The sequence below is a fragment of the Xenopus laevis genome, chromosome 5L (assembly GCF_017654675.1).
Source record: "Xenopus laevis strain J_2021 chromosome 5L, Xenopus_laevis_v10.1, whole genome shotgun sequence".
In the NCBI taxonomy this organism is placed as follows: domain Eukaryota; kingdom Metazoa; phylum Chordata; class Amphibia; order Anura; family Pipidae; genus Xenopus; species Xenopus laevis.
In genome coordinates this window covers 164,266,800-164,294,032 of record NC_054379.1, presented here as the reverse complement: position 1 = coordinate 164,294,032, position 27,233 = coordinate 164,266,800, and the positions used below count along the sequence as shown (strand labels likewise).

The following is a 27,233-nucleotide window of genomic DNA, read 5'->3' as shown; positions in this document are numbered from 1 at the left end:
CATAAAGCAGGGCAGGACTGCTGCTTACAGTGGGGATCAGATAGGATCTGTGCAGCCACTGGGACAGAATGTTCTGTTATACAGATAGTTAGAATCTCAGCTGCCATAAAGCAGGACAGGACTGCTGCTTACAATGGTTCAGGATCTGTACCCACTTTGCTGCCCTAGTAAAAAGAATACATTGTTTTCAGGCACATATAAGGATTACTGGGTCCCTTTAAACATTTACATTTACTGTACACTTATACATTTTAGTGTAAATTTCAGACAGGATGTATTTTTGGCTGGGAATGATGCACTATTGGAGTCCTCAAAATCAAAGAACAAAATAACTTTGCAGATCCGAACTTGCTCAGAGATTTATATCAGTGGAAAATGTAATGCTGAAATGTGCCTTTATAGCTAAGGAGCTTGGCGCCGCGAGATTTATACTAATAATAGAAAGCAGTGTATACATTTATATAGGAAATAAAGGTAGGAGAGGATTGAAGGCTGCACGGTAGAGAAGCGACGGCTTCACATGTTTCTACCCAGAGCTCAGGAAACCACAAGCTAAAATACGATCTGCCATCGGCTTAGCGCGGCCTATCAAACGATGAAGCGAACGTTTCACTCTTCACAACTGGCAGATCAGATATCAAAAACCTGGAGGGAACCACAGAGGGATCCAACATATTCGTGACATAGGGAGCGGAAGAACAGCAATCTGTCTCAATCGGCAGCAATGAATCACTCAGGCGCAGTCTGGAAAATACAAGTTGTGCAAAATGGCAATGAAAATGGCTTATTTTCAAAATCTGGGCAAATTCTGCCTTTTTGCAGTCTGCAACCAACCAGTAGCGGGCACTAAAATAAGGGCACGGGTTGCAGAGTCTCTACTATGTAAACTGATGTTGGAACCAATTAATCTCCCTGAAATGCCTTCTCTCCGGCAAGAATACGAATCGCCAGTGGGATGGCATACGAATCGCTTCATTTTCCAAAGTCACCCGAAGTTGCCTCACAAGGAAACTTAGGGGACTTCTGAATTCCGAAGCGATGCGTATGTCATCCCACCGTGATTCATATTCTTGCCGGGACGGAAGGCAAGAGAGATTAGTCGCCCGCAGTACAAAAGATTTGACGCTGGCCGATTAATCTCCCCGTTTGCCACAACCCTAAGGAATTTGCACAGGATCAGGGAAGAGAGTGCCTGAAACTTAGAACAGCAATACTAACCAAATCACATACAAATAAAGAACCACCTCTTATCCAGCTGTTGGGTTCAACAATGTTATCAACCCAATTAACAGACCATTGTGAGGATATACAATAGTGTGGGTAATTGTGTGGTCAATACACAAGGTGTCATACACATTGTCACAATGGAGGCATTCCCCTAGGACAAGGATCCCCAACCTTTTTTACCCATGAGCAACATTCAGATGTACAAAAAGTTGGGGAGCAACACAAGCACAAAAAAAGTCTCTGGGTGACAAATAAGGGCTGTGATTGGCTATTGGTAGCCCCTATGTGGACTGGCAGACTACAGGAGACTCATTTTGGCAGTACATCTGGTTTTTATACAACCAAAACTTGCCTCCAAGCCTGGAATTCAAAAATAAGCTCCTGCTTTGAGGCCACTGGAAGCAACATCCAAGGGGTTGGAGAGCAACATGTTGATCACGAGCTACTGGTTGGGGATCACTGATCTAGGAAAACAATAGATGGAGAATAATAAATGTTTAGGGAGACTTAGCCAGGGTCAGACTGGGCCAACGGGCAGTGATTGAGTTGGACTGAAAAAAGTTGAGGGCTGCTCTGTGTGGTGAGCATAGCATGGCGTGCTAAAACAAGTCCCTCCCACAACCATAAGCCACACCCATTGTTATAAAAAGCCTCACACACCAATACTTTCTGGTTTCACCCACTTTAAAGCAAAGCCATTTTGCTATGTCCTTTTTGGTATTTCCTTCTAAAGGTGGCCATACACTATTAGATCCGCAGATCTTAACCCGATATGCCCACTAACGGCTGGGCAATATCAGGTGAATCTAAACGTTCGGCCCTGGGGCTGAACAATCGCATTACATTACTGCGAATGGGCGCCGACGGGTCACATGACTGCATCAACTAGCCAATGCGGTCCTGGATAGCAGAAAAAAATCAAACTTGCCCGATCGATATCTGCCTGATTTTTGGCCTGATATTTATCAGGAGGACCCGTCGGGAGCCCTCACACATGGGCAGATAAGATGTCGAATCTCTCTAAAGGACTGATATCAGCTGCTTTAATCTGCCCGTGTATGTGACCTGAAGGGACCCTAAAATTAAATTTGTGTGTCATAACATAGCACAACTCCATCATATTCGACACTACCCAAGATTATTTCACATAAATCATTCTCTCACTATTCCTTAATCTGCTGCTGTTTAATCCCTTCATTTTCTCTTTTTTGTTTCCCCTGTTTTCTTCTCTCTTCTCTCTTTTTCTCTATAACCCTCTCTGATGCCTCCACCTTCTTATCTGTTTAACATTCTCAATATTTTCTACTTCTCTAACTATATTATATTATACCTCTGCATTTTATTTGCATGCAGAAGTGGAGAGGAGCAAAAGAAAACTCCTGCATCCTTACTGAGGGGAAACTATGTCACAGAAATAAAGAAGTGAAGGGATGGGTGGCTGTGCATCTCTCCCCAATTCCAGCACTGCTTACGAGACACCAGGTAAAAACCCAGTGGGCCCCTCCAACCCAGACCTGCACCTACCTATAGCCTGTGCTGCCCCCTGTATGCATGGAGACCCGGGGGTTGCAATTGAGTTGGAGGCCTATAGAGTAGTTGTAGCAGAGGCAGAAGAACCAGGTCCAGATTTGTGGAGAGGCCACCAAAGTCTTCAAAAATAGACTATGTGCAGTAATCTATTCCTGTTGGTTATAAATAAATGCCTTGTAGACAACATTAGCAATGGGTATTTACTTCTAACCATGAGGTTTGCTGTTGGGTCAATATCATATGGAAGTTTTTGTTCATGGTTAATGGACTTATGATTTCTTTGTGCCGGTATAACAGGGTAAATGCTCTTCTCCAGTGTGACTTCACCAACTTTCATTCCCTGCAAAGCAGAACTGGTTGACTTTCCCAGCAGGAACCACCGCTGATGTCCAACTAGTATTACTTATTAAAGCTTTTTATATCAGTGGTGAGACCCTCCATAAGGGTGAAGCCAATCTGTAGCAAGAAATCTGACTATGGGATCTGTTATCCGGAAACCCATTATCCAAAAAGCTTTGAATTATAGGAAGGCCATCTCCCATAGACTACATTATAATCAAATAATTACATTTTTTAAAAACTGATTTCCTTTTTCTCTGTAAGGGCAGAGACACACGTGGAGATTCGGAGAGATTAGTCGCTCAGTGACAAATCACCTCTTCTTCAGGCGACTAATCTCCCCAAACTGCCTTCCCGCCGGCTAGAATATAAATCCCTGGCAAGATGTCACTTGGAGCGTTTCGTTTTCCAAAGTCGCCCGAAGTTTCCTCGTGAGGCAACTTCGGGCGTCTTCAGAAAACAAAGCGATTTAGATCCTAGCCGGAGGGAAGGCATTGCGGTTAGATTAGTCGCTTGAAGAAGAGGTAATTTGTCGCTGGGCAACTAATCTCCCCGAATCTCCACTTGTGTCTATGCCCTAATAACTTGTATAATAACTTAATAGACTTAAGGCATACTATACCTCCCAACGGTCCCATTTTTCACGGGACAGTCCCGATTTAAGGCATACTGTACCTCTCAAAGGTCCCGTTTTTTACGGGACAGTCCCGATTTTCACAGCTCATTCCGCAGTCCCTGATTGTTACTGAAAGTCCTGGATTGTTACTTTCTCTTTGATCTCCTGCACGGAACAAAAATACAAAGTTTCTAAAACGTAATTGGCTTTTGGCAGAGAGCCCAGACTACGCAGGTGCGCTTAGATACATTTCTAACAATTTAAGAAAAGTAAGAAACAATTGTAACAATTGAAGATGAGCAAAGATACAATTGTAGCAATTTAAGATAAGCAGGTCTATTGGGGAAACTGTGACTTGCAACTTATAAAGGGCAATTCACCTTCATTAGCAAAACTGTAATAACACATAAAAACCACAGAAAATGTGTTCAAACTTTCATAACTTGGCCAGTTTTGTAAAATGAACATGGTAATCAGGGGGCGTGGCCACAAAATTGGGCGTGGTAAAATTGCGGCAAATCTTTTTGTCCCTCTTCCTATTTCCAAAATGTTGGGAGGTATGCTTATGGTATGCTGATCCAATTTACAGAAAGATCCCTTATCCCTTACCTGTACTTTAAATCCCGTCTGTGTGCACCAGCCTAAACGATATTTTCCTTTCCGTCTCCTTTATATCCAAGGCCTAGAACAGCAATGGGGCCACCGCTAGTTATTCTTTCATTCACAGGCAGGGTTTGTGCTGTATCAACGTTAATTCTTTATTGTCATAAAACAAGCAAAGATACTGTATTGACACTATATTCTGTATTATGAACTGTAATGAGTGTTTATAAAGGATCTGGCTCTGCTGCAGGGATGGACAGGTTTCCAGGGTAGATTTATGGTCGGACACTCTCTGTGCTGGAAATACAAGGGCAGAGCTTAGAATATTCCATTATAAACACTCACTTTAACCAGACACAACAGGTTGGCTCAGCTGAAGCAGGTGCCGGGGTACAAAAGGACCTTTATACCCGGGGAGTATTTTGGGAACTTGTTTAGTAATACTGACTACAAAACTGAAACACCAAGGCTTCTTATGTGTGTGTTTCATTTATGTTATGATTATAATTGGGAAATATCTTTGCCCAATAACATGCGAATTTTATATCTGCTCAGATGGTTAATAATATTAGATTAACTCAGAGTTAGCTATGATCAAATCCTATTCTTAACTCACATCCAATAAAAGATACAGCGCAGAAATGGTCATCTTATTTAAACACAGACATATCTCCTGAGATCTTAGTATCTTCTATTAACGATTTCGACAAATTAATATCATCTGAAACTTGGAGAGACCAACATTTTCGACTAATTCATCTTGCCTATAAGGGCTCTTACACATGAGCGTTTTTGCCTGCGCTCCCCTGCGTTCCGTTTTTCGGCGTTCAGCCGCAGGGGAGCGCAGGAATAGACGCATTTAATTATTTCCAATGGGGCTGTACTCACACAGGCGCATGTAGGCGCCGAACGCAGGAAAAATGCAGCATGTTGCGTCTCAACCTGCGTTTGGCGCCTACATGCGCCTGTGTGAGTACAGCCCCATTTGAAATAATTAAATGTGTCTATTCCTGCGCTCCCCTGCGGCTGAACGCCGAAAAACGGAACGCAGGGGAGCGCAGGTAAAAACGCTCATGTGTAAGAGCCCTAAAGGTTTCAACTATAATTCTAAGAACAGTCATTTTCTTACAAATTGTCCTAAATGCTCTTTTCACAAACCCAGCTTTATTCACAACTTATGGGATTGCTCCTCGATAAACTCTTTCTGGAAATTAATTGAGGGTTATTTCAATTCTTCAACTAAACTACAAATTAATTTGAACCTACAACTTGCTATCTTACCTTCAGCTTCAATTCAAATTCTATAAATTTTCCAACTCAGCTAACTGATTCACATAATTTAAAATTCTTAAAGTTACTACTGGCTGCTGGTAGAAGAGTATTATTAAGGAACTGGGTCCAAGCTTACCCTCCTACACTAAAAGAAACCATAGCTGAACTACAAGACCTATGTGTTATGGAAGCAATTTCATACAAATTCAGTAACTCGAAACAACGTTCCAAATTCATGTCAAAATGGAAAATATTCTTATATACCCTAGATGGCATTGAAAGATGTAAAATACAAGTGCAACTCCGACACATGACTCTAATTGATAAGGCCATGATCCTTCTAGAAGCAAGTGAAATTTATTTCTGTTTTTAATGTACTTGTGTGTTTTGTTTTTTTTTTGTTTTTTTTTTTCTCTCTTTTCATTTTGATTACTATTTACATGCATTATCCTGTATATGGATTTTTGTGATTACTCATTGTCATTGTTCCTGTATCATTCTTTAAAATAAAATAAATAAATAAAAAATAACGTGTGAATTACTGAATGCAGCTTCACCTGCAGGGAGATTAGATGCCCCTGATGCACAAGAGAATATCTGCAAAACTCAAAGTAATCAGCTAATTTGCTGGTTTCATTTGGGACTGGGGTTACCTACCTCCCACCATTTGAAAAACACAAAAATTGTTTGGCCACGCCCATTCTATGGCCACACCCCCTAATCACCATGTCACGTTTACAAAATTTGGCAGGTTATGAAAGTTTGAACACATTTCTGGGAGTCATGTTTTATGTGTTATTTAAACTGCTGATCTCAGTTCTCCAAGTAACCTGCTTATCTTAATAGTTAGAATTGTTTCTTTGCTTATCTGAAACTGTTATCCAAGTGGAGCTGCTGAGAGTTCTGGGCTCTCTGCCAAAAAGCCTCTTATTTTAATTAAGTTTCAGAATTTTTGTATCTTTTTCTGTCTCAGTGCAGCAGAAAAAGAGAAAGTCGGGACATATCAGTAACAACCCCAGGAGCTGTCAAAATCGGGACTGTCCCGCAGAAAACGGGACATTTGTGAGGTTTGGGGTTGCCACCTTTTTGTAGGAATAAAAATGGCAGCACATGGGGGCAGGGTGATGACATCACTGGGCAGTGAACAGGGGTGGAGTGGGATAGGGAAATGGATGGGGTGGGCATGGGCAGGGAATAGGTGGGCCTAACCATATAAGGGGTTATTTGGCAGCAGAGAGGGTCAGGGAAGGGAGGGATTTATTGAGTAGTGATGTGCAGGTCGGGTAAAACCCTAAACCACCCCCTCGCTCCCCCACCCGGCCGGTGGTAAAGATCATTTGGACCCATTAATTCAAGACCAAAAGAGTCAATTAGTGTAGGACTAAATAACACAGTAATCAAAGGCTTTACATGCTGATCAGCTGGGTCACCCCAAAAATTGTCCTAACAGGTCTGCACTTGCTCATGGGTGGAATTAGGAGAAGGCAGGGGAGAACATAATTGGAGATCAACCAACAGGCAGAAGAAATGAGGAAGAAAGATAATTAGTCAAATGATGGGGGGGGCAGGGTCAGACTGGACCAGCAGGACACCAGGAAAAATCCCAGTGGGCCATGGCCTGAGACCTGCTCCCCCAATCGGCTGCCCCCTAAAGAAAAGATCAGGGGGCAGGAGTTTATATGCATTATATGTCTCTAACAGTAATGGAGCTAGGACAAGCACATGTCGCTTATAGAGCTCAATCGGTAGCCCATCAGCGCCAGGGGCTTTTCCGTTTGGGAAAGACTCTATAGCCTCTACAACTTCTTCTTTAGTAACTCTGTTTTCAAGGAAGTCCCGATATTGGGGGATGAGTATAGGCATGTCTAGGCCTTCCAGGAATTCGTCTATGTCCTCTAGGGGTTTGGTCAATTTAGAAGAGTAGAGGTCAGTATAGAATTGAGTTAGTGTGCGATTGATTCCTTCAGCATCTCTTAGGGTGACCCCCTCTCGCTTCTGTATGGCCCCTATTGTGGGAGGGGTAGAGTGCTGTTTTACCAGCTGCGCGAGCATCTTACCACCCCTCTCCCCTTGCTCATATACTTTCGCCTTAGTAAAAAGCAAATTTCTCTGGGCTTTCTGTGTCATAAATATATTATATTCCTGTTGTTTTAGTTTAAGTGAATTCAAATTATCCCCAGTTGGTTGGAGGGCCACCAACTGTTCCGCCTCCACCACCACTTTTTCAAGGCTCTCCTGCTGTGCATATGCTGCTTTTTTAAATGCCGCTATATCAGCCCCTAACTGCCCTCTGAGGTAAGCCTTAAAGGCATCCCAGACCACTAGTGGGTCCGCAGTACCCCGATTATGGGAGAAGAACTCCTGCATATCAGCCTCCAGAGAGACTTTGTTGTCAAGTATGTGCAGCCAAACCGGATTTAGGGACCATCTTAACACTTTTTCCTTCTGCTGTACTTGGATAGCCAGTTCTAAGGGAGAATGGTCCGAAATCCCCCTGGGGAGATATTGAACAGAGATTATTTTAGGCAGTAGGGGCTTATCAATAAGTGCATAGTCAATCCTAGATAGCGAAAGGTGTGATTGGTAGAGATGTCGCGAACTGTTCGCCGGCGAACTTGTTCGCGCGAACATCGGGTGTTCGCGCTCGCCGGAAGTTCGCGAACGTCGCGCGACGTTCGCCATTTTGGGTTCGCCATTGTTGGCGCTTTTTTTTGCCCTCTCACCCCAGACCAGCAGGTACATGGCAGCCAATCAGGAAGCTCTCCCCTGGACCACTCCCCTTCCCTATAAAAACCGAAGCCCTGCAGCGTTTTTTCACTCTGCCTGTGTGTGCTGAAGAGATAGTGTAGGGAGAGAGCTGCTGCCTGTTAGTGATTTCAGGGACAGTTGAAAGTTTGCTGGCTAGTAATCGTTTTGATACTGCTCTGTTATTGGAGGGACAGAAGTCTGCAGGGGTTTGAGGGACATTTAAGCTTAGGTAGCTTTGCTGGCTAGTAATCTACCTTCTACTGCAGTGCTCTGTATGTAGCTGCAGTGGGCAGCTGTCCTGCTTCTGATCTCATCTGCTGACTGCTGCAATAACAGTAGTCCTTGTAAGGACTGCTTTTATTTATTTTTTTGTTGTTTTACTACTACTACTACTACTACTACTATAAGAGCCCAGTGCTATTAGTCTAGCAGTGTTGGGGAGTGGGACTGGTGTGCTAATCTGCTGCTCCTAGTAGTTCAGCAGCACCAACTTTAATTTTTTTTTTTTAATATTCATTTTTTTTTTATTTTACTTTTTTTTATTTTACTACCGCTGTAGTAGTGTATAAGTTGACCTTTTAGGCATTATTTGCCCTGTAGGCATTATTTGCACACTGTTTTCTTCAACCCGCCATCGAGCTGTGTGACCTTGTTCACATTCTGTCTAAATATCCATAATATTACCGTCTCCAGAAAAAACACCGGAGTCACTTTTTTCAAGCAGCCATAATATATTTTACGTAATCCGTATCCACCGCTGTAGTAGTGTATACGTTGGCCTTGTAGGCATTATTTGCACACTGTTTTCTTCAACCCGCCATCGAGCTGTGTGACCTTGTTCCCATTCTGTCTAAATATCCATAATATTACCGTCTCCAGAAAAAACACCGGAGTCACTTTTTTCAAGCAGCATTCATATATTTTACGTAATCCGTATCCACCGCTGTAGTAGTGTATACGTTGGCCTTGTAGGCATTATTTGCACACTGTTTTCTTCAACCCGCCATCGAGCTGTGTGACCTTGTTCCCATTCTGTCTAAATATCCATAATATTACCGTCTCCAGAAAAAACACCGGAGTCACTTTTTTCAAGCAGCCATAATATATTTTACGTAATCCGTATCCACCGCTGTAGTAGTGTATACGTTGGCCTTGTAGGCATTGTTTGCCCAGTTTTTTTGGCCGCAGCCACTGAAGCACAGAGGCCAGAAAAAATATGCCATATAAATGCTGAAAATAGTAATTTTTTGCCATACGTTGACTCAACGTATATGGCAAAAAATGACTATTTTCAGCATTTATATGGCATATTTTTCTGGCAACTGTGCTTCAGTGGCTGCGACCAAAAAAATGCATATTTTCTGCATTTATATGGCATAATTTTTCTGGCCTCTGTGCTTCAGTGGCTGCAACCAAAAAAATTTATATTTTCAGCATTTATATGGCATAATTTTTCTGGCAACTGTGCTTCAGTGGCTGCGTCCAAAAAAACTGGGCAAACAATGTCTACAAGGTCAACGTATGGCGAAAAATTACTATTTTCAGCATTTATATGGCATATTTTTTCTGGCAACTGTGCTTCAGTGGCTGCGTCCAAAAAAACTGGGCAAACAATGCCTACAAGGTCAACGTATGGCAGTTGTTTAAAGAGAACAGTAGATTACTAGCCAGCAAAGCTACCTAAGCTAAAATGTCCCTCAAATCCCTGCAGACTTCTGTCCCTCCAATACAGAGCAGTATCAAGCAGATTACTAGCCAGCAAGCTTACTATCATCTGTCCCTGAAATCACTAACAGCTCTCCCCCTACACTATCTCTTCCAAGCACACACAGGCAGATTTTTCAGATACATTTTTGCCCTTGATCCCCCTCTGGCATGCCACTGTCCAGGTCGTTGCACCCTTTAAACAACTTTAAAATCATTTTTCTGGCCAGAAATGTCTTTTCTAGATGTTAAAGTTCGCCTTCCCATTGAAGTCTATGGGGTTCGCGAACCGTTCGCGAACCGCTCGCATTTTTGCGCAAGTTCGCGAATATGTTCGCGAACTTTTTTTCCGACGTTCGCTACATCCCTAGTGATTGGGAAAAGCAGGAATATTGCCTAGCCATGGGATTCAGGTACCTCCAAACTTCCACCATCCCGAGCTCAACCACCAATTGCTGTAAATCAGAGGTTTGTGCGTGAAGGGGCTGACCAGACCTAACCCATTTGTCCAGAGCTGGTTCCATCAGTGTGTTGAGATCCCCCATGGCTATGGTATGAGCAAATGGGTGCTGTGCCATAAACTGTGCCAGCTCTACCATACATTCCCTCTTGTAGGGTGGTGGGATGTAAATACTTGCTAGGATTAGTTCCATATTGTTAATATGACAATGTATAAAAATATATCTGCCCTTAGCGTCTGATTTAACTGCACCCAGCACAAATGGAACCCTCTTGTGAATCAATATTGTTACACCCGAGGAGTGGGTCGTATACGTGGAGTGGTAGGCCCACCCCACCCATGGCCTTTTCAGGGCCAATGTTTTGCTCCCTACTAAATGCGTTTCCTGGAGGAAGGCAATTGAGGCATGCTTTTGCTTGAGGAAATCCATTACCAACCTCCTTTTTATCGGACAGTTAAGGCCTCTAACATTCCAACTTATTAATTTCTCAGCCATACTGACCTAAGTGTTTATCCCTTTGACACGTACACACAGTAAGTAATTTCCCCACAGACTTGTAGCTTGAGCATATACAATAAACATTAAACTTCAAAATTCCCCACAATTTCCTCCCTCCCCTTCCACCCCGTTCCCTGTTGGGGGGCAGAATTGGTCCCGAAACCAAACACATAATGTAAACTGGGGTGGCCCTTAGGCCCGGTCCAACCTTTAGACCGTGAACGTACAGTCAAGTGCTTAACCTGGGGGCAGTCGGAGCAAAAAAAAAACCAAAACACACTGCGACTCCCCCTCTCCGGGACATTTAGCTAGATCCACAAGACAGTTCGGTGATGGTACGGTTGGTGAATTCAGTAAGCCGGCTATGAGGCAACAATTCTTTATAGCCCCAAGAAGATCCGGCAACATGGCAAAAAAAAAAAAAAAAAAAAGGGGGGAACAGGTTGAGTTGCCTTATCATTTTTCCCCTTGCAGCAATTGTAACACCCTTACTGTCCAATGTAGAAACAAGGCCACAGTACAATTCACATCAGGATCGGGGATAATGCACATAATTGGACCACTATGGGTAGCCAAATCTGGGGTGCTGGTATTGCGCAGACCGGTGCACAAAAAATCGGGAAACAATCGTTACATCTAATGGTGTCGGGCGAACCAAGGAGCATAATAAAAAGGGGTTATCTGAACAGTACCTGTACCGGGTATCTTGGTCGAGACCATCTTGGGACTGCGTTCTGGGCTATTAGGATGCTGGCACATTCTGGGCATCTAGCCACTTGCTGGCTTCTTGTGGCAAAGTGAAGAAATGCGAGGCACCATTCAACAGAACCCGCAGCCGCGCGGGATACAGCATGGCGTAGACGAGTTTCGCTGCTCTAAGCCTCCTTTTCACTTCAATAAATTTCGCTCGCTGGCGTTGAACTTCTGCGGAGTAGTCTGCATATATGGAGATCGTTGTCGCCTGGAATTGCAGAGTTTCTTTCTTCCGCGCCATGGTAAGTATGTTATCACGGTCCCGGGCATTCAATAACCTGGCAATTAAAGGCCGCGGTGGGGCCCCTGGTGGATTGGGCCTAGTTGGAATCCGGTGCGCCCTTTCGACAGCAAAAGAGGAGGACAGGTTGGCCCTGCCGAAATTGTTTGCCAGCCATTCCTCGATAAATTGCTCGGTTTGCTCCCCCTCCGCCTTCTCTGGAAAACCCACAAAGCGCAAATTGTTTCGCCTGAGACGGTTTTCTAAGTCGTCCATTTTTGAGAAGCCACTCACAGCCATTCTATGCACTTCTGCCACGCGGTCAGGGAGAGGTGCGCAAGTATCCTCCAGTGTACTCACTCTTTGCTCCACCTCAGTAGTTCTCTCCCTTAGCCGCTGCAGGTCCTGCTTGATAATAGAGAGGTCCAGCTTTATTTCGTCCGTTTTGGTACTGATAAGACTGGTGCAGGTGGCCTTGGAGTCTCTTATTTCCTGCAGGATTTCTTGCAGTGTAGGTTCAGGCGCTTGTTGCTGTGGGGGAGGAGAGGGAGACCTGCTGGGTGATCTTTGAGCGCCATTTTGCTTCTCCTCCCGGGCAAACCTGTCCAGCCTGTTCACCGATGTTGAGGCTCTTTTCTGAGCCTTGTTCTGCCCCATGAGGACTCTTTGGGGTAGCTGTAGCCAGTCTAGCTCGTCTGAGGCCGTCTTGAGGAACTTTTCAGGGTCTTAAATCAGAATAATTATTGCCCGGAGAGAGGAGCACTCCTGCACACGTCCGTTCACATTGAGCTGCAAGCCACGCCCCCCAATAAAACATTTGTTAAAGCAAATACCATGGAACCTTTGTTTGATTCCACAAAGTACCTAAGTAAGTATCAGCAGAATAAACGCTGAATTCCTCAGCGTTCACCAAGAGGAAAAGAGCCGCACTTCCGGTGTACGGCAGAAATTGCAACGACTGTCTGCAACAGGAGCCTTCTACTCTTACATCAAGAACCGGTGGATCTCTCACTACCCGACCGGCATAACGATAGAAGAGGGCAGCCGCACCAAATTACAACCTTTCGGTTCTTACACACTCGGTTTGAAAACCATTTCGGTAGCGCTACCGAAATCCGATCGACTAAGACAAGGATAGAGCCGCTAGAACATTCAATGCGCAAAACCTGACCGCTATTTGTGAGTAGATCGTGTAGCGAAAGTTACCCTTATTACAAGGTTAATACACTATCGGGATTTCTTCTCTTCCTACTTTTAGGTATTTAAGGGAATCATTCCAACAGCGCACTGTTTCCTGCTTAATTTTCCATTAAATAAACCCAATAGGCTGGTTTTGCTTCCAATAAGAATTAATTATAGTTTAGTTGGGATCAAGTACAAGCTACTGTTTTATTATTACACAGAAAAAGGGAATCAGTTTTTAAAATTTGGGTTATTTGAATAAAATGGAGTCTATGGGAGACGGCCTTTCCATAATAAGGAGCTTTCTGGATAGCAGATTTCCGGATAATGGATCCCATACCTGTATAAATGAGGCCTGTTATTGGTTTTGTACAGTCAGCGCAAGGTTAAGACTATTAGAGGCCTAGACAGGGCAGTGATTGGGGGCCACTCTGCCATGTTTGTCTGTTGTGATATTTTACTGAGAAATAAAAAATGCCTTTGGTTATGGTTTTATGTGTCTTTCTTTATTCCCAAATATGATATTAATGTTATTAGGCCAAAATAATCATCTCACTTCACACAGACCCGCCTCAAGCCAACAATCCTCTGGCAGAAAGTCTTAGTGTTTCTCCCAAAATGTTACTACTACAATGTGAGTTGCCAGAATCAGAACGTTACAACCACCGCCAATTCCCCAAAAATGCCCGGCCTCACTCGGGGCAGTTTCTAGGAAATCTGTCTCCCAGGGGCACGAATAGGAGGAGCGATGTCCTTGATGTTACATTAGTCATGGCCAACTGAATACTGTAGACTTGGCTGATTTTGTTTTCTTTTTAACTTTAGATAACAATTGGCTTTTCAAAACAAGTTCTTTTACTTTCTTCCTTGTTTCAGGAATTATTGGTTCACAAAATGAATGTCGGGCTGGTATGCCTGGGACCCTCCTGGATACCTTTCACTGTAGGCCCACTCTCTTCATTTATTTTATTTATTCTCTTGAAGACTTCTCCTCACAGTCTATTATCTATCCTTCCCTTCTCATATAGACGTGAGGGAATGGCCTTGGGATAGACATACAAGGCAAATAATTGGGGTAAACAGGAGGGTTCCCTGACACCTGGACCCACAGAGAGTTTTCTTTGTTTCCCAGTGGGCCGGTCCTACACTGTCAGAATTCAGTGATGAGCTAACAATCAATGTGGGTCATGATCGGTTCCGATGGCTGGGCTGAAATAAAAGTCTAATAGTGCCCAGTGTATAATGCAGCTCCCGTATTGGGAATCTGTGCAATAACCAGAGGTAAGCAGGGCCGGATTTATACATAGGGCGCCCCTAGGCAAGTGTCGGACTGGCCCACAGGGATACCAGGAAAAGTCCCGGGGGGCCAAGGTGTCAGTGGCCCCTCCTGCTGATAAACATTTGGCCTATTTCATGGCCATTCCCTATTTCTATGAGAACAAAGAGGCTAAATAGATGTAATAATAGATTATAGTGTGTAAAGAAAAGAGACTAGGAGAATAGAGGTTGAGTGAGGAGAGGAAGAATAATAGTACTGAGTGTGGCCCCTGGTCTAAGGTTTTTGGGGTGGCCCCTGGTCTAAGGTTTTTGGGTGGGCCCCTGGTCTAAGGTTTTTGGGTGGGCCCTGGTGTCCCAGTCCGATACTGCCAGTGTCGGACTGGGGCACCTGGGGCCCACCAGAGAACCTGATCTGAAGGGCCCCTCCATATACTTACGAAAGCCCACAAGGGAAAAAAAAGGAAATGCATACTAAAGTGAACATTTTTATTTATATACTATTAAACAACATTAAGTTACCATAAATATATTAAATAACCTTATTACCGAAAAAGAACAAAGTTTTTTTTATAAGAAATATAATTAAAGCACTGTACACGCAGTATAAATGAGTATAAATCTTAGTCACCTAAAAAATACGTAATCACACAGAACAGAGCAACTAATCTCAAATGAGTAATTTTTGCAAGAGGGAAGATGATTTTGCAAAGTTATCAATTATATTGTCATAAATTAAATTATTTGCTATGTCCCTCTCAATGTTAAGCAGCAGAAATGATTCTAGTAACTCCTGTCCAATCATAGATCTTAAACGTGTTTTTACTATTTTCAGCTTAGAGAACACTCTTTCACATGACACCTGAGTGCAAGCCAAAGTTAGTAGTGTTTTATACACAGCAAAGAGGTTGGTGTATGCAGAAGAGTGTAAGTTGTGGTCGTAGAGAAGCCTGTAGCAACAAGTCAGACAGTTTTCACACACACTCTTTTTTAAGTCACTGGCTATTTCCTCCTCATCATCACTTTCCCCTATAGTGACAGTGGCTGTTTGGGGAAGGCTGGGTTTTTTTAGCAGTGGGTAGTTGTCTTTAAAGTTCAAAAGCTCAGATTTTAACTGAACAGTATCCACACCAGCCAAATCAGCAACTGTATGTAAGGATTCTCCTGGAATGTCCTCTTCCCTGATGTTGCTAAACTGTCTAGGGTCTAGAAATGCAAGATCTTGTATGAGCTTTTCATTTTTAGAAAATTTTTGGTCAATGCTGTTTACAGCCTGATCTATGACTGCATAATATGTCTGGACCTCAAATCCTTTCAGAGGATCTACAAGAGGCTCATCTGCAGCCAACTCCCCAGGCATCCTTTTTTTCCTTGCTATTCTTTTATGTGGGAGACTCTTCTCTAGCTCAGCACTGACAGACATCTCATCAAGGGAATGGTCTATCTTTTCAATAAAAGCATTTGCCAGACTCACAAGCTTCGGAAATGATGGTCTCAGTTTCTGAAATTGGCTTTTAGCCATTTCAACCATTCTCCAAGCTTGCAAAATGTCCAGCCCACTAGTCTGAAGGTAATCTGATACAGGTGTGGCTATTTCAAAAATTTGCATGAAGAGAAAAGAAACAAGCAATGTTTCATATCTTGTCCAACCATGAATTAGATATTTTGCCTCACTGATCACTTTGCTGTCAAACTGGGTGGACAAAGAAATGTGCTCAAGACAGCAAATCAGTGTACTGTACAACTCTTTTGACTGATCAGTGCAGGACCCAAAAATAGTACTGAGTGCTCTCGGCTTACTCCACCATCGGGTGGCACCAATTTTTTTTAGTCTGGAAAGTTTTTCCTGCCCTTGACGCAGGGTAGAAACTTGTTCTGTCCACACAGACATCCTCTTGTACGACTCAGAGAAAAAACATGCAGTCTTCTCTAAAAGGCCAAACAGTGATTTTACAGGGATTACACACTGGGTTATATCCACAATTACCAGATTCAGTATATGAGCATAACACCATGTATAAACAGAACTGCAGCTCACATTTCTTATATGGGCCTGAACGCCATTGTAACACCCACTCATGTTTGCAGCACCATCAAAAGAGCAACCAATGATGTTACTGACACCCAAAGATACCTTTTCCAGCTGATCTTTGAGAGATAAGTAAAGTGCTTCTCCTGTTGTGCTCTTGACATTTATGAGAGCAATAAGTCTTTCATGTACATCTCTCTCTCTCACATATCTCAGAATGATGCTACATTGTTCCATTACACCTACATCCTGGGTGCTGTCCATTTCCACACTAAATTTCACTGCATCTTTAACTTCCTGGCTAATTATTTGCTTTACCATCATTCCCATTACAATGATCAGGTTATTTATTGTAGTTTTACTTAGGAAAGTAACTAGGCCTCCTCTCCCTTTGCTCTCAGGGTGGCGCTTTTTCCTTTCCTCGCTCATTGCCACTACCTCTTTGACATGATTTTGTAGAACACTGTCATATTTACTAAGAAGTAAAACCAACTCGAGGAAGTTACCATGGTTCAAGTCACTATTAAGTAAGGCATGTGCAGATTCATCCTTTCCTCTGTAAGCCAGGCCAAGTTTTGCAATATGCTGAATAATGTCAATTAACCTCATTATGACTAAACGATTATGCCTTATTTTTTCCTTTTGTTTGTTAACTAAATTTACATTGATCAGTGTTTCAATGTCGCTTTTCCTTTCTGCTGTCAAATAAGATGTTACTGATGCCTGATGTAGGACAGATTCCTCATGTTCCTTGACTCTTTCATTGACATGCATTCTATTAACTGGCCAGCCACTAATAAATATACTTCTCCTGTTAGTACAGAAAGCCATGCAGGTTGAGCAGTAAAGTTTTTGGTCATCAACACAAAAAGAAAGCCATTTTCTCTGAATTGCACTTCCACCAGGCACTGATCGGAAATATACTTTGTGTGCTTGGAAAGGAAGTGTGTGAGTAGCATCTGAAAGTGGCTGAACTGGGTGTGCTTCCATAAAATGTAATTTAACAGAAAGATTGCAGGTTTGGTCTGGTGCCTTAAATGGATTACACTGACCATATGTGGAAGTAACAGGGGAGAGCACATTAGGCTCAGCTGAACTTTCTGAATCTGAGTCTTTATCAGATTCTACATGAATGGTAGAGGAGTCTTTCTGTTCACCTTCCTGTTCTCTTATAAGCCAAGAGGGCCCTTCATATTCCTCCTCAAACCTAGATGATGATGATGCAGCCATTGCTATTGGTAGAGGGGCATCTTCATGGGTTAAGGCCTGAAGCTCTGCAGAGCTCTGACATGGCTGGCCTTTTGGTTGCCATAGCTTTTGTTGCCCTGGTGCAGTCCCTGCATCCACTAGCCCTTTTCTGGAAGCCTGTAACCTTTTTTCTGAACCTGTTTTATACTTCTTTTTAGGGATGGCTTCCTTGCTTTGATCTTTTGAATCAGTAGCTCTTTTAGAAGACATTGCAGATCTCCTATCAATAAAGAGTGTATTCTGTGTATTAGTATCCCTAACCCTAAATAACCTGAAAAACTGTGATAAAAGCAAGAGAACATTGAGCTTCAAACGGACACACCATGCACAAAAAAACATGCCATCATGCTGCGGCATCATGCTTAAAAACATGCCAAAAAGAAGGAATCATAGCATGCATTTTGCTTCATAACAACAAATGACAAGCCATAACAGATATTTCTTTCTTTCCCTGATAACGTCAGGGTACAATCTGTCTGCCTATCATTGAATAACTTTTTTCACAACAACCAGTCTTACTTACACCAAGCAACTCAATGATTTCAGAATTCTGCAACAAAAATATGTTATATTTAAAAACACAAAACTGTAATTTTATCATCAAGCAAAATCAGTAGCAAGCATGCAATTGCCCAAATAAATGTATATTTAATATATACAAGTTTCGGCATAAACAGATAAATACATAAACATACAACTAGGGATGCACTGAATCCACTATTTTGTATTCGGCCGAACCCCCGAACCCTTCATGAAAGATTGGGCCGAATACCGAACCGAATCCTAATTTGCATATGCAAATTTGGGGTAAGAAAGGAAAAACATCTTAATGTCCTTGTTTTGTTACAAAAAGTCATGAGATTTCCCTCCCCACCCCTATTTTGCATATGCAAATTAGGGTTAGGGTTCGGTTCGGCCAGGAAGAAGGATTCGGCCGAATCCTGGATTCCGTGCATCCCTACATACAACTATAGATTACAGTAGCCTTGGATATTATTATTGTCCAAGAAAGCATCCAAGCCCCTCTTAAAGGCATTAACACAATCAGCACAAAATCACAACATCTTCTGACATTCCCCAACCTCACTGTCCTCACTGCGAAGAACTATATGCACTGCTGCAGGTTAAAATTATGATGGTCAGTTCAGTATTTAGTAATGACTTACTTACTTGACTGGTGGGAATGTGATAGGGCCTACTGATAGTAAGCTCCACTGGGGCAGTTACTTGTGGGAATTTGAGAGGGACCTTAGATTATAAGCTCCAATAGGGCAGGGAGTGATAGGAATGTGATAGGACCTTCTGATGGTAAGCTCCACTGGGGCAGTGACTGGTAGGAATGTGATAGGGACCATAGATAGTAAGCTCCATGGGGCAGGGAGTGATGGGAATGTGATAGAGCCTTCTGATAGTAAGCTCCACTGGGGCAGTGACTGGTAGGAATGTGAGGCAGGAACTGATGTGATTAAAGGAAAACTATACCCCCCAAACAATGTAGGTCTCTATAAAAAGATATTGCATAAAACAGCTTATATGTAAAATCCTGCTTCATGTAAATAAACCATTTTCATAATAATATACTTTTCTAGTAGTATGTGCCATTGGGTAATCATAAATAGAAAATTGCCATTTTAAAAAATAAGGACCGCCCCCTGGGATTGTAGGATTTACCGTACTCACAAACATACCAACAAACTATACATGTTAGGTCACATGAGCCAATTAACAGACAGAGTTGTGTCTTTTGCTTCCACATTTCTTGCTGTTACAGTTAGAGCTGCAGTATTTCTGGTCAGGTGATCTCTGAGACAACACACAGACCATTACTAAATGGTGACTCAAGGCAAGAGATGTAAAAGGACAATATTTACTTAAATATATATTCCAGTTTGGTAAGATTCTTTAATATGCCACTTAATATAATATGAACTCTCTCTTGCTTAAGTGTTCATTTTGGGGGTATAGTTTTCCTTTAAGATAGGGACGTTAGATTGTAAGCTCCATGGGCAGGGACTGTTTAAAATGTGATAATACCTGCAAAACACAACTGAAGCTTGAAAGGCAGCCCATGTTCAAATAAAGTAGGAAAACTATATTGTACACAAATTTTACACCAGTACTCCATCAGCTTTATGAATTGCATTCCATTTAATCAAATTCATGTTATAATGCATTAATCAAGTAAAAAAAATCATTGAGCATTTCATTTATTTTATCTTTTTTATTTTAGCATTTTTATTTCATTTATTTTATCATTTTTATTTTAACCATTCCCATCCCAGTCAAATAATAATTCTTATCTCAGGTTCAACAAAGGTAGACAGATTAAGCAACTACTGGCAAAGACTGGAGATGGTCAGATTAAAAAAAAAAGTCAATGTGGGTTATGAGTCTTATTGAGGCCAACATAGTTCATAGTCCATACACATCCCCCCCCCCCAACCCCCAGTGTGGTTAAGGGCAGGCCGACATTGTCCATTCCCCCCCCCCTTAATTATTTGCTCACCAGCAGCACTGCCACTGTAGTATATTCTCCAAAAAAAAAGGCTAGCAGAGCACAGGAGACAGGGAGAAGGACTGCAATAGTCATCCCAACTTGCCCAGCGAAAGTGAATGATGCAGCCAGGCAGGATCGACCAAAGCAGCAGCAGTAGGAATATGGCAGGCTTGGCAGCAGCCAGCAGTACCGCTTGCTACCTCGCACGCTCCCTCTCACAGTCACACTGACACTGGACACGGCGCGTCTCTCTCCTCCCCCACAGGACGTTCCGTGACGTCATCATCAGGCGCGGTTGCACAGCACAGCAAAGGTGGATGTCATGCACGCACGGCACAAGCAGCAGGATCAGTGTGTGATGAGCACGCAGGTTTGACAGCGGCAGCCGGCAGGCAGCGCGGTAGGAGCGGCAGCACTGCAGGGCCCATTGCCCCGTAAAAAAAAAAAACGGAGCGCTAACAAAAAAAATTTAAAAACTAAAAAAATAGAGCGTGGTCGTGGGGGCCCACAAGGACTGGGGCCCACCGGGATATTTCCCGGTGTCCCGGTGGGCCAGTCCGACACTGGATACTGCCCTAGGCCCGGACCACTTATTGCACCCCTTTCCGATTCCCGCCATCCCCTTAATATGCATGCACAAAGGGGCAAATTTACTAAAAGGCGAAGTGGCTAATGTTGCCGAAAATTCGCCAGCATGACGCCATTTCAGCACTTTGCCAATTTACTAACGGGCGCTGGTGTAATTACTCTAGCGAAGGAGATAGACTCTAGCGCAACTTCGCAATCTAACGACAGGTGTATTTTTGCTCTGGCGAAAGAGTGTCACTACGTAAATTCACTACGTTTTTGTTTTTACTGAACGTTACCTCTTGTGTCAGACTTACCTTTGCCACCTCAGACCAGGCGAAGTGCAATAGAGTAGATGGGACTTCCTCAAAAAATAGTTGAAAAATTTTCGAAGTCCCAAAAACACTGGCGACTTTTCCTTTTTACAGGGTGATAGGTTGAAAAAGATTGTACATTTTTTTGGCGTTCCCTCCTTCCCCCCTACATTATGGCACATAAACTATACACTGGGCTCATGTGTAGGGCAATATAACAACTCAATTTTATTAAGGTTCCCTGGACTTGTGTAGTGTAATGTATTTGCTGCAACATATACGTCCATTGAAATTTAACTTCCGGCCGTATGCAAATGATCTAACGCTAGTGCAACTTCGCAACTTAGTGAATTAGCGCTGTCTGTGCGAAGTTGCGCCTGGTAAATTGTGGAGAAGGCTGCGAAGCTGTCGCTGGCAAATTTTCGCCCATTAGTGAATTCCCCCCCATTGTTTTATCTCGTTGGGTCCAGAGCATAGGGATTGGTGCACAAGAGATTTGAAGAGCTATGTCCCCAGTGATTCTGAACCCCTTGTGATGTACTGGGTGACATGCCGCCCCTAAAATTCTGCCGCCCCTAAAATTCTGCCGCCCCTAAAATTCTGCCGCCCCTAAAATTCTGCCGCCCTAGGCCAGGGCATTTGAGGCCTTTCCACAAATCTGGGCCTGATGGCAAGTAGATTATGATAGAGAAAGGGAGTAAGTATGCCACAAGAGTTTGTCAGGTTAAAGGGGTTGTTCACATTAGAGTTAACTTTAGTAAAATTTAGTAAATTAGTATAATATTCTGAGACAATTTGCAATTGGTTTTCATTTTCTATTATTTGTGGTTTTTGAGTTATTTAGCTTTTTATTCAGCAGCTCTCCAGTTTGCAATTTCAGTAATCTGGTTGCTAGGGTCCAAATTTCCCTAGCAACCATGCACTGATTTGAATAAGAGACTGGGATATGAATAGGAGAGGCCTAAATGGAAAGACGAGTAATAAAAAGTAACAATAACAATAAATGTGTAGCCTTACAGAGCATTTGCAAACTGAAAAGAGTCAAAATTAGAAAGTGAATATTTTAAAGTGATACTGTCATGGGAAAACATGTTTTTTTTTCAAAATACATAATTTTTCAAAAGAGCAAACAGATTTTTTTATATTCAATTTTGAAATTTGACATGGGGCTAGACATATTGTCAATTTCCCAGCTGCCTCCAGTCATGTGACTTGTGCTCTGATAAACTTCAATCACTCTTTACTGCTGTACTGCAAGTTGGAGTGATATCACCCCCCCCCAGCAGCCAAACAAAAGAACAATGGGAATTAACCAGATAACAGCTCCCTAACACAAGATAACAGCTGCCTGGTAGATCTAAGAACAGCACTCAATAGTAAAAACCCAAGTCCCACTGAGACACATTCAGTTACATTAAGTAGGAGAAATAACAGCCTGACAGAAAGTAATTCCATCCTAAAGTGCAGGCACAAGTCACATGACTGGGGCAGCTGGGAAACTGACAATATGACTAGTCCCATGTCAGATTTCAAAATTGAATATAAAAAAATCTTTTTGCTCTTTTGAAAAATGGATTTCAGTGCAGAATTCTGCTGGAGCAGCACTATTAACTGATGTGTTCAGGTCCGGATTTGCGGCAAGGCCAAAATAGGGCCGCATTATGGGGACCTTCGCGTCCCCATTCAACTACACCAGCTGCGCCGGCGTTTCTTCGCCGGCGCGCTGGGAAGGCGGGCGCTATGACCGCGCGGCCGTCTGGTCGGTCCGCGCGGCCTAGGGGAAGAAATCCGGCCCTGGATGTGTTTTGGAAAAAACATGTTTTCCATGACAGTATCCCTTTAAAAATAAATAATGAAGACCAATTGAAAGGTTGCTTAGAATCGGCCATTCTATGACATACTAATTAACCTAAAGGTGAAGCAGCCATTTAAGTGTTTGTGGTAGGAGTGTAGACTTTAATGATAACTTCGACTTGAAAACTGGAGCACTTACCACGTGGGAGTCTTTTTTGTTGTTTTTTTTTCTGAATAAACTCTAGTTTCTAGAAATGTTTCCTGTTGTGATGATGCTAGCGTTACTAAATTTATATCACTTTGTCTGCTGTTTCTACCTGATCCGTTGCTTGCGGTTCCAACCACATGGTGCGGAAGCTGAATGATTCACACTATGGAGCAATCACTCGGGAAACCGTCACTTTATATTTATGTCTAAAGCATCTTATCCACGTTGATATCAATGGACCGAATAACCTTGAACTCAGCATGTAAAAAAAAAACATGCAATCAGCGCAGGTAAATGTGGGCTAGTGATGGGCAAATCTGGGCCGTTTCGCTTTGCCGAAATGTTCGCAAATTTACCGTATAAATTTGCGAAATTGCAAAAAGCTTGCGAAAGGCATTAAAGTCAATGGGCATCTAAATAATTTTGATGCACGACAATTTTATGCGCACGACTATTCTGACGCGTGACAATCACCGCAAATTTGTGTCTGGTAATATTACACAAGCCCCACTGATTTGCCACAGAGTGTAAGTGACACAATTAGGTGTGATATTCACAGTAGTTACACTTTCTTTCCCTCGTGACTTCCCTAACACAATCCAATCATATAATACATATCTCTAGTGATGGGCGAATTTGGGGCATTTCGACGGAAAATTTGGGAATTTCCTGCGAAATTCATGAAATGGCGAAAAATTCACTAAACTGTGCCAGTGTCCGTTTTCACTGGGAATTTTTGAGGCAATTTCTCGAATTTCTTCACCAGTGGCGAATCGCGGGAATTCGCAGCGAATTTGCGCCTGGAGAATATATTCGCCCATCACTACATATCTCCAAATTCTATAATATTTTATCACTTTTCTTATATAGGGACTGATTTGTAATTCTGTATATAGTACAGGTATGGGACCTGTTATCCAGAATGCTCCGGACCTGGGATTTTCCAGGTGATGGATTGTTCTGTAATTTGGATCTTCATACCTTAAGTCTACTAGAAAATAATTAAATACACCCAATAGGCTGATTTTGCTTCCAATAAGGATTAATTATATCTTAGTTGGGATCAAGTACAAGGGAAAAAAGAAAAAGGAAATCATTTTTAACAATTTGGATTATTTGGATAAAATGGAGTTTATGAGCTGCACGCTGCGTCTGTATCAGACAGTCGTGTCCCGTCGGATCAACGCTGCGACTTCATCCAACATTTCTATCTCTTACCTTATTTCTGTCACATTCTTTTTGTCGCAGCGCGTCAGATCGCGCCAAAAACGTCCGTGTAGTCCTACACTAAAGCTGAAGGCATAAACGATAATACAGGTATGGGAACCGTTATCCAGAAACTTGTTATCTAGACAGTTCTGAATTACGGAAAGGCTGCCTCTCATAAACTCCATTTTATCCAAATAATCCAAATTGTTAAAAATGATTTTCTTTTTCTGTTACAATTTTAAGCCCTTCTGATAGTTTTAAATGTTATTAAATGTCTCTTGAAAAAGCACCCCATTTGGTTACTAGAGCCAGTACAGTCTACCTAACAAGCTATTCAGGCTCCCTTTCTATCAGCCTGATTTAGTATGGATGGACAAATCGGACAAAAAATACCTTGTTTGGTGAGGCGGTTCACCTTTAAATTAACTTTTAGTCTGTTCTACAATGGCTGATTCTAGGCAACTTTTCAATTGTGTTTTTTTTTCTTTTTTATAGCTTTTAAATTATTTTCCTTCTGACTCTTTCCAGCTTTCAAATGGGGGTCACTGACCCCATCTAAAAACAAATGCTCTGTAAAACTACACATTTATATTTTTTATTACTCATCTTTCTATTCAGGCCTCTCCTTTTCATATTCCAGTCTCTTATTCAAATAAATGCATGGTTGCTAGGGGAATTTGGACCCTAGCAATTAAATTGCTGAAATTGCAAACTGGAGTGTCTACATCATGCTAAAAGTTAATTTAAAGGTGAACAACCCCTAAGGGTATGTGAGATTTAAGAGAATTTCCCCCACTTCCCTCCCTTAGAGGACCTGCAGGACCATCTAGAGTAGCACTTTATAAATCCATTAAGGGTCAGGGCACACAGGCAGATTTGGGGAGATTAGTCTCTCGGCGACAAACCTCCTCTTCTTCTGGGCGACTAATCTCCCCGAACTGCCTCACGAGGAAACTTCGGGCGACTTCAGAAAACGAAGCAATCCGAGTGCCATCCCGCTGGCTAGAATGTAAATCACCGGTGGGATGGCACTCGAATCGCTTCATTTTCCGAAGTCGCCCGAAGGCGATTTACGTTGTAGTCGGCGGGAAGGCAGTTTGGGGAGATTAGTCCCGAAGAAGAGAGAATAATCTCCCTGAATCTGACTTTTAAAAGTTAAAATATTTCCAATGGGTGAAAAATCATGAAAAAAACCCGCTATTTCCAACGAAACGCAGATGATATTATTCTCATTGACTTTAAGACGTGCCTTTAATTATAGGGATTCAATGATTTCCCTAAGGCAAAAGTCATGATAATTAGCCCCACCCTTCTGCCTTTGAAATAACAAGTTTATACAGTAAATATAAATATATATAAAAGGAACGACAATAAAACCCAAGACTAATTATATAAATTAACTACTTAATCCCCTTAGTTTCCTTCCTATCAATGTTATTAATACAATTACACATTTAGGTGCTTGGAAGACTTTTACTAGACAATTAGTCTGGTCAGAGGGTTTGAAGGTCGATGAGTTTATTCTTCATTGTACAATTATTCTGGTTACATGTAGGAAGTCTGTTGTTAGAGGGACAGATTTGGCCAGACAGTGGGACAAACCAGGGTCAGACTGGGCCAATGGGACTACGGGAAAAATCCAGATGGGCCCTGGCTCTTTTGGCTTCTGCTGGTCCAGACCCTGCACTCCTTCTTCTTACCTCCCTCCTTCACCCCTGTTTGTCAGATTGGACTTTGCGGCTGGGGGACCCCTAAAGTGGGCCCCAGAGGGCCTCCTATTCTGACGCTGGGCCACACTTGGAAAATCATTTGACCCCTGGCCAATAACTGGATCACATAAATTATTTATCTTTGTTCTGCCGCTTTCTAGTTTGGAGTTTCAGTAGCTATCTGGTTGCTAGGGTCCACTATAACCTGGCAACAAGGTAGTGAGCTGAACAAAAGACTGGAATATGGATAGGGAATGGCCTAAATAAGAATATATTTTTTTAAAAAAAAGGAACAATAAAACTGTAGCCTCATAGAGCAATAGATTTTGGCTGCTGGGGTCAGTGACCCCCATTCAAATGCTGGAAAGGTTCAGAAGGCGGCAAACAAATAAATATATATACAAAATAAAAAATGACCTCCCTCCTTGACCCCTGTAGGGGGCGGGAGATTGGCGGCAGATAGGACGTTGCATCTGGGGGGCCTGGGGGATGGGTGGGGGGCCCTGATGCTGAAGGCCTGGTGGACCATGGGTTCCCCCAGTCCGATGCTGGGCCAAACTGGAATGATCATGTGACCCCCTGGCCAATAACTGGATCACATAAATTACTTTTCTTTGTTCTGCAGCTTTCCAGTTTGGAGTTTCAGTAGCGGTCTGGTTGCTAGGGTCCAGTATAACCTGGCAACCAGGTAGTGAGCTGAACAAAAGACTGGAATGTGGATAGGGAATGGCCTGAATAAAAATATATTTAAAAAAAAAGTAACAAACTGTAGCCTCACAGAGCAATAGCTTTTGGCTGCTGGGGTCAGTGACCCCCATTCAAAAGCTGGAAAGATTCAGAAGGTGGCAAAATAAAAATATATATATACAAAATAAAAAATGAAGGCCACTTGAAAAAGAATAAGGCATTCTATAACAGACTTAAAGTTAACTCAAAGGTGAACGCCTCCTTTAAAGCAGACAGACAATTATTGATATATATTAAAAAATTGTGTTTTCTCTACAATATAAAAAATAAATAAAAACCATGTTTTTATATGTATAAAACACTTACAGACTTGAGGACAGGCAGCAGTGGGTGGGATACTAGACATTCCCGGAGAGTAGAACTGGAAATAGAAAGGAGAATCTTTTTTACGACGCACCATAAACAATTAAATAAACTCAGCAATTACTTTCCTTCTTTTGTTGTTGCTCATTAGCCGACTGGCACTCACATTCCTAATTGGTA

General features: G+C 42.4%; 1 long non-coding RNA gene across 1 annotated transcript; it reads right to left on the bottom strand.

The window, feature by feature from the left end:
- Positions 1-440: 440 nt before the first annotated feature.
- On the bottom strand, positions 441-27,120 carry LOC108716388. The gene is made up of 4 exons (XR_001935667.2): positions 27,057-27,120; positions 4,322-4,394; positions 3,772-3,877; positions 441-744 (listed from the first exon to the last, which is right to left on the bottom strand). It is a non-coding gene; the product is annotated as an uncharacterized LOC108716388 (long non-coding RNA).
- Positions 27,121-27,233: the final 113 nt, after the last annotated feature.